This window comes from Bactrocera latifrons, unplaced genomic scaffold, assembly GCF_001853355.1.
Source record: "Bactrocera latifrons isolate USDA-ARS-PBARC rearing strain unplaced genomic scaffold, ASM185335v1 scaffold_152, whole genome shotgun sequence".
In the NCBI taxonomy this organism is placed as follows: domain Eukaryota; kingdom Metazoa; phylum Arthropoda; class Insecta; order Diptera; family Tephritidae; genus Bactrocera; species Bactrocera latifrons.
Genome location: NW_017534986.1, coordinates 594,244 through 603,041, shown reverse-complemented (window position 1 = coordinate 603,041; position 8,798 = coordinate 594,244).

Sequence of the window (8,798 nt, the reverse complement as noted above, 5' to 3'; positions counted from 1 at the left end):
TTCTATATACTCGAACACCTCATAAATATTACATTCAAATTAAATGTGCATATRCATTAGGGTGTCCCTTATTTYCAAGTWAAATTTTCCTTTACAAATGCCACCTGCGGTTTTAATATTTGCTTTAAAGATAAGTATGCAACGTAAATAATCACTTTATTTTCAATTTAAATTATGAACAAGTATTTATCGAATTTGACATGACACGTTTTTGTATTTTGGCATAAATTGTTAATCTCTTAAGCGAATAAAACTAAAAATTTTGATAATATAATATTCGAATACAAAATCATTGTAATTATTTCTTTCATAAAAGCATTCYTCTCAAATTTATACGCAGTTAAGTTATGCATTTTGCTGTATTCATGCAGCACACTATGTCGTATTAGCAACACAGAATRTATAATTTAAGTCATATAACTTTCAAAGGAATGTTTTTATGAAAAAAAAAATTAGTATGCCCTTTTTGCAGAGCTGAATTCTAGTATCATGATAACAATGAAAGTGGTAAGTGAAGTGAAATAYCAAAGGTATTCAACGTTACATACTTATATACGATTTTGAAAACTTCAGGGGGCGTTTTCAAACAATAATAATTTTGTGAAAAGACTGACTCCGTAATATATATGCACGCATATCTAAAAAAAATAATAAATAAAGCACAATCAGTGTCGGAGCTCAGCGACAGGCTAATCGCACTAATCACTATCAACATGTTTGTGCTCGCTAATATAAAAATTCCAAGCAAAAATATGAAAAGCAAAGCAGACAATTTGCGAGCATCAAAAGAGAAAAGTACGAGAAAATAAGCAGAAAATAAGCAGAAAAACATTTAATAAGACGACTGAAAAGTGGCGACGTCATTTATAAAAGTAGTCAAGCACCTGCCAGCAGACGTCGCATTTTGTCTAACAGCAAGATGGATAATCAAAAATGCACAAAGAAAGAAAAACCCACTCYCGTGTCCTTATACAACCGCAGATCATTATCACCCGAAACTTAAAAACGCACGCAAATCACATGCTTTCCTCGCAACAAGCGCACAACTCCCGGTGCGRGTGAAGCAGTGCGTGTGAAAGCGWAGCGCCTCAAATCTATCATCTTCTACAGACGTTCCACCTTTCACGCTAAATGCTCAGAAAAAATCGCAGAGCTGTAGAATTGCAAGCGCGTCACAATCGTGATATTTTACCGTATCTTTGGCGCACAGACACACATTATTTGCTTTTCTTGCTTTGTGTTAAATCGTGAATTTTCATTCGTGAAGATTTAGCGGCAGACAAAAAAGAAGAAAATCAAACAGTCACCTTCGACCCATTTATTATGCATATTCATGTGGKTGGACCCTTAAATCAGGCAGACAGAAAAATATGAGTATACAAGGTGCGTATGCGGAGGAGTTTCTACATTTTTTGTGAATGCCAACAAATCTTTGCTTCACTGCGATCCGCTGAAGACCAAAAAACTGTTGGAATTGTGGACTTCTTTCGACAAACATGCTCCAAACATTTCAATGGCTGTTGATTTAGCGGCTTGAAAGGCTATGACTACTTGTCACGAGGTTCTACTACTCGTATGCTGAATAGTAGAAAACAAAAGGAATACAAGGGGTTACAGTTTAACTCATGTCTGACTGATGCGCTCAATAAATAAGAATAAAGAAGTGACTTAATCTAAGCAAAATTGACAACTTCATATTAAGGATAGTTCAAAATAGACTTTTTTCGGAGAATACCTTCATAATACTTTCGACACGAAAGGAGAAAAGGTTAAGTAGAGAAAGATGATCCAAAATGGAGTGACGGTGCGGAGTGACGGTGGATGAATACTCCAACTGAAATCCCCTTCTCTCTATACGTATACCAAAATTAGCYGGTATCTTCCAAATAGAAGTACTAGAGAAGGCCTCTGTTGTTCTAGTGATTAACGACAGACAGATGCAGAAAGTAACCATAAACGTATAGGGATAGCCAGGCGGCATTGCTGGCCTTTTCGACGCGACAGATTAATTCATTCGCCTAGCCGGCGAAGCGGTTATCTCTTCCTTCGCTGAACTATGTCAATATCGACGTAYATACAGCTCATCGTTCCATCGACTGCGGTATTCGCTTTTGCCAATACGCAAAGGACCACGATTCTTCTGCAGAACCTTGTCATCGYCCATACCYCTGCACCATATAACTGAAAACGGATGCTGAGTTACTTTTAGAGTTTGGTCTTTCGTCGAGAYTTTAGTTCTCAATTGCCTGCTCAGTCCAAAATAAGACCTGTTGGCAAGAGTTATTCTGTGTTGCATTTCGAGGCTGACGTTGTTGGTGTTAATACTGGCTTCAAGATAAACGAAATTACTACGATTTCGAAGTTATGGCCGTCAACAGCGCAGTGCGATTGCGGCGACTCTCTGTTTGATGACAAGAAATATTTCATTTTGGCCTCCTTCACTACCAGACCCGTTTGCTTCGCTTCCTTTCCTTTTCAGGGGGGCGTTTTTTACGAAGCGGGTCTAAAACCCAACACATAACGCTTGAGAGAAATGGTTCGCTTTCTCACTTTAGCTCGCCTTGAACGGAAGTTCTTTTTCTGCACAGACGATACTTGGTCTAAGTGTGGAGGTCGTGAGCTGCTTGAGTCTTGACTACATAAACTCCACTTGTCCATAATTAGGGTTCGCCAAGCTAGTTGTCTATTTAAACAAATCTGGGCGGAGTTAAAACTATGACCGTTGAGAATGAGAACAGCTCAGAGCAGAGGTATATGAATATTCAACTTCAAATGAACGAAGTGGATTATGCCCAAATGGTAAGACTAGAATTAAAGACTTATAACATAGGTCCAGAAAACCTAACTGACAAGAAAAAAGTGACAAGTCGAATTCTGAAAACTTCAGTTGAAGTCAGTCAATTCTACATACTTTGTAAACCTCCTAAAAATTTCCTTCGTAGACGGGTTAAAGAAGACCGCTGTTTTCATTTTTTTGTAGTACAATTTCTTATCGAACCACTCACGTGTATACATTTTCATGGCACGTGTATAATGTCACTGTATTCTTTGAGCTTAATAAGTTGCTGGAGGTTTTCGAAAATTTCCTTCAAAATTAAATTAGCAAAACTGAATGTACACCCTATAAAGGTGTAAGTGCGTATAAAATTCATATTTGTGAGACTGTGAAAAAGCGTGAATATACTAACAAATCATTTTCATTAATTTTTTTGTGATCCTAAGTATTCTATCGTTTACTCTTCTGCTGTTTTACCTTTTCTTTCTCAGTCTTTCTCATTTTGCGTTTGCCACATTTCATTTGCGTCGCTGATTTGGATTATTTCACAGGTGAACAAATCGGTTTTGTGCTACTTAGCAAATGCTCCCCCGAGACTACTGTATTACGCCCACCAAAGGCACTTGCACTGTTTGCCTGGCGCGCCGCACTCAACTGTTTGCCACCTGTCTCAAGACGCATGATGATTAATGAAGATCGCGGCACTTAAGCACGACACACATTCACTTAGCCACACATATGTCGGGAAGGGAAAGAAAGCAGAAGTTTTTTCATTGACATTTATAGACGAGTTTATATGTGTGGATGTATGTTCATAGGGTTAAGTAGCTACTTGTCGGAAGAAAGGGTTTACGCRAAAGAACTGGTGTCTCTTTGTTTTTTGGGAAATGCGAGCGTCTCAATGAAATATTACTTTGTGGCAGAACTTGAAATATGACAAGGTAATGCCTTAGAGRAATGAATGATGATGAGATGGAAATTGAATGTGAGTGTATCAAACGGTAAATTCGACAAAYATATTTTAATTTTTAATACTTTTAAGAGGTTATACGAGTATTCACGTGTGAAATTCCAACAAAATTTGTTGTAGCGTAAATATTGAATTACTTACACATGTTTGAGAATGTACTCCGACAACAATCAACAGTTGATGCTGCAAAAAGTGTCACTGATGTGATCGCAATATTTTACTTAGTGTAAGCGGCACAGAGAACTTTGAAAACCTTTCTTCTTGAAACGCTGTTTTTAGGTTAAATTATCATGTCGATCCTCACTTAAACTGTGTAGAACACCGCCCAGTTGTGGTACCTAAAATTCTTATATAATAGATCGTAAGGCCTTCACAAATCGCCAAAGCGCTATGAGCCTATAACAAAATTATTGAGACGACYATTACCAATTTCGGTTATGTTTCTTGATTTCATGATCGAATCGAGAAATGACTCAGCCTACCGTTTTCAGAGTCGGTGAGGAAAATTTCGGCAGAAGCGATCTACTGGCAGCACACRTACCTTGYTTCGATGTATTTATCACKTAAGAATTGRTRAYAATCGAAGAAATAACATTTTTCCAAATGAATTGCCGTATGGTACATGGGCGAAATCGGACACCCATAACCAGTGTTGCCAACTTAGTGCCTTTTCCACTAGATATGGTGGTTTAGGCATACCTTACAGCGAGATTTTTTTGGTTTTAGTGCCTAGTGGATTTTATAGTGGATTAGATTGTTCCAGTTAGTGGTAATTTACGTAATTTAACCATTAGTGTGACTCATAAAATGCTCTGTATACGTTATAGTTACAAATGAGCATTTAGGCCCGGAACTTCAAACATGGTTTAAGTTTAGGATGTAGGCAACATTGCTCAAATCAAGTCTGTCGGGTCGGGGATTCCCAGATTATTGTCTACAATTTTCTTGAATAAACAGTTATGAACGTTATTTGTACGGTCATTGGGTTAAGTTAATTATTTTATTTAAAAATATACTCAGTCAGATCAGTTGCTCAGTTCAGTTCAGTGAGTAAAGTAAACTAAACAAACAGTGCAGAACAGCTTGCTATTGTTATGATAGAGGATACGTACTTCTTAATTTTACTTGAATGAAAACTGATTTCATAGTAGGTATTTAATTAATTATTCCTAAGCCACAGTAYAYCCAAAAGTTTCGTGATTTTTGKTTGCGTGTGCCAGAACTGTAGGCCTGGTTGCAAGTAGTGGCCCTACCGCGTTCCAACGGGCGAATTAAAGAACCTAGTGATTTTACTATAGCGAGTTTGCAGCTATATAACACTACGCTTAAGCACATGACATTTCACATGTATCGCAGATGGTTGTCGCTCATGAATAAGTAATATTTTCGGTCGCCCTATACTAGGGAAATTCTGGTGGTTTGAGAACCCGACAAAGTTTAGTGGTTTTCTGGTGGTYAGTACGACCTTATTTGGTGGTTTGATAAAAAAAAAAAGTTGGCAGCACTGCCCACAACACTCCTAATCTAAATCAAAATTCCTAATATGAAGATATTCGCGGCACTTATACGTTTAGTTCCTCATTGGCAAGGTAATGAAGTCCCTGGAAATTATGTGAGATTGTTTTCTAGCCAGGCTCAAAAAAAAGTATATATATATAGGCTTTTAACCAGTGTTCCACTAATTTCTCGTTTTTAGTACTCTCAAAAATTTTGTGAGACCATTTATGGCCAAGCGAGAGAAAAAAATTATTTCAGATAAGCTTCTTTCAGGTTTCTATTCAGTGTTCTATTAATTTCACTCTTTCTAAATTCTCAAAAATGTTGCGTTTGAACGCGTTAGAAAATGTCATAAAATGTGGAAAACATGAAGACTTTAAAACGGTCAACGACAAGCAGCCAAGGAAAAAGAGGAAAATACTAATTCACAAAAACAGTAACGCAGCAACGATCTATTTGAAATGCTTGCTACCTGACATTAAAGTCTTCCGCGTCATCGCCTATGCATATACCCCTAACAAGGCATTGCAACAACCACGGCCACACAATTCTTCAATTCTTCCCGCAACCGTAGCAGAACGAAATCAAATCCTATCGCAGCACTTATACTGGGTACAATCGCTGCGACATTATGCCACTAACCTGGAAAGTTACGTCTCGCGACGCGCAGTTGTAAGTGGCGTCCAATTTACAGCTACGCCACGTGACACACTAAATCAACTTAACGCCAAGTTCGTTTGGTGGATTAGTGTGCCACGGCAACTAGGTCCCCACATCTGCTGCTCGACTGCTGATGTACTTCTAAGCTTTCTACGCCAAACGACAGTGATGGAGGAGAGTTTCTTTGCTGCTGTTGTTGCTAAGCGTAAAGCAACGCCGGTAAATCTAATCCTTAGCAAACATAATCGCTGGCAGTGCGGTGTTGCTGCCATGTTACCACATCAATGCCACGATGGCTGGTAGCGGGGCGACGAAGCTGCGCTTGGCGTTGCCACAGGGTGGAATGCCGAAAAATCTAATATCTTAGCGCAGCGCAGGCGGAAATGTCAGTTTGATAAAGCGCATGGAAAAATTTGGATTTTTTTGGTACACGTTCATCGTTGCCTTGCTGCCGGCTTTTACCGCTAACTTCGTGCGAGGCACGTTGTGTGCCGCTCTGAGCTCCAATTGCCCTGGAGCYCATTCTGCTGCAAAGGTAGGTGTAGGTGGGGTAGTAACGTTTATGATGGCCYTGCGGTGGCACACCAAAACCTGCGCACACTTTTTCTCACTAACCCAAAGTTCGAGAATTCTGATTTTTTATTTTAACAAAAAAAGATGTTCACATTTTTGGTAGGTTTCGGTGGCGATGGCGCTGGCAGTCTGCCGTTTTGGTTTGAGCTCTGCGTGTGTCTGTATTCAAACGGTTGCCGGCTGCATGGATGATAAGTGTCGTTGGCTGCCAGTGACAAGCGCCGTTGGCGCCTATGCTATCCAGTAATTTGTTATTTCCGTCTGTGACTGAAAGCCACCGGCCTTATACTGAGTTCCCGCTTGGTTGTTGTTTGTTTTACACTGGTCTGCACCAAATTAGCCGACTCGCAGCCATTTACATGCCTATGAAACTTTGTCTGGGTGTGTTGCATGTCGGGATGTGTGTGTGTGTCAAGGCATATTTTTGATTAATCAAAAGACATTTTTCTGATGCCAAAGCAGCCTGAATTAATGCAAAAATGATGAGAGTAAATTTATCAAGCTTATTTACTTCCGGCATTAGTTAGTAAGTGAGTGGCCAAAGACAAAGGTGTCACACGAGCTTGGATGCCACGGTACGAAGTAATTTGAATTTATACATAATTTTTTGAGTGCCATTACAAATATGAAACGGTAGGGGTTGTATTTTGTGGAGCAAGAGCAGGACCWTCACGCTGTTCAACATGGGAGCGCTTAGATTGAACGTTAGCGCAATGTTGCGTGGCGTTGAATATTTATGCCCAACTTAACATCTGAATGAATATTATTTCAAAGACACAAGAGCTCCTAGTAAATGCATATAAATTACCAGAGTTCCTCAAACCAAAAAAAGTTTCACAATAAATTTTGATTTTGAAATTGTGATTTATTTTTGAATTGATTAGAAATACCTGTAGTTCTGCAATGTAGTGAGAGTCGCATTTAAAGAGATAMATTCGTTTGMAAAAGTAAGTAAAAGCAAGAGAACAGTTTGGTATTGTTTGATTGAGTAATTTACTGTAAGGCGTTTCTTGTGTAAAAAATTTCCCTTTGCCTTTYTAATTTATTTAAGCCATGAATCAAGCATAGTTCTCYGTAATTWTCGAGCTAAGTATTTCTCTTAAGTRAATATGGGCGACCTCTTRKCATGAAAGGTACAKATAATTCAMTTTAATTGGCTGATAAGGTTTTGATGAAACAGAAAGACTCCGAAATTTCATTTTTCTTATTGGCGTTTTAACAATTCTCGTTGGGGCCATCTTGCTAGTTATTTTTAGATAGTCCAGCTTTCTTAGCACTGCTCCTGAAGTATCTTGAATATTATATTTCCATTCCTTCAGGCTTCTTTCGAAWTTGGTATATTCAACAGGTCAGTGATATGTACCAGGTGATTCGTCCATATATTAGTGACTGGAGCCATCAGTATAGTTTTCTGGTATCAAATATCTGCGGTCTACAACCACATAAGTGTGTTTGCCGKAACGTAGATACCTAATCTCATTTAATTTACATATGTACAAGTGATGGTTGCAGTGCTAACATTTTCTTTTAGGTTTTGGGTCGATATGTGCCTACAAATTTTCCCTTTTGCAATTTCATAATCGGCATCGAAATTAAATTTATCTAAATATTTTTTGAAATTCTGTTTATATAACATACCGCTGTTATCACTTCGTTGCTATCCAGAATTGTGCTCATGTACTTTCCGATAAATACGTAGCTTGCCATTTATGTTTCGGGATTTGCGACCCTAGTATTGAAATCTGAAAACTCACAACTTTAAAGTTTGACACTTCCGATGGTATGCTATTTACTATTAACGTTTAGACAAGAGAGCGCTTTTTTAGTTGCTTACAGTRATTTAAAATATTMATTTCATTAAAAAAATGGAATAAAATCCAGCTATTATTTTTTTTAGCTTTGTATATATATTTATGAACCGCCATTATATCATCAAAGGTTGCTTGTTGGACCTTTTTTGTCAAAAAAATAAGATGTGTATTATACGCCCAGATATAATAGTGTTTGTCTTTATTTGAGTTTACGTAATTTATGTTGTTATAAAAATTTTCACTCAAATATTGAATTTAATTTCTTAATTTAATTAAGTCTATTTTTCGAACAAGGTGTGATCCGTAGAATATATCGTCAGACATCTTGCTGAAAACTATTCCGTTTGATACCGCTSCTGTAATATTCAAAGAAATAAAGCAGTTGGCAACCAGCGTKKCGAATACAGGTAAACCYGCTACAAMGCGGTGAATAGGTTCCTGARAACCGCCGCGTTGTAGGAAATCGYGTTATAGGGGACTCTAACTCCATACAAAAAACAGAGTTTGTTTC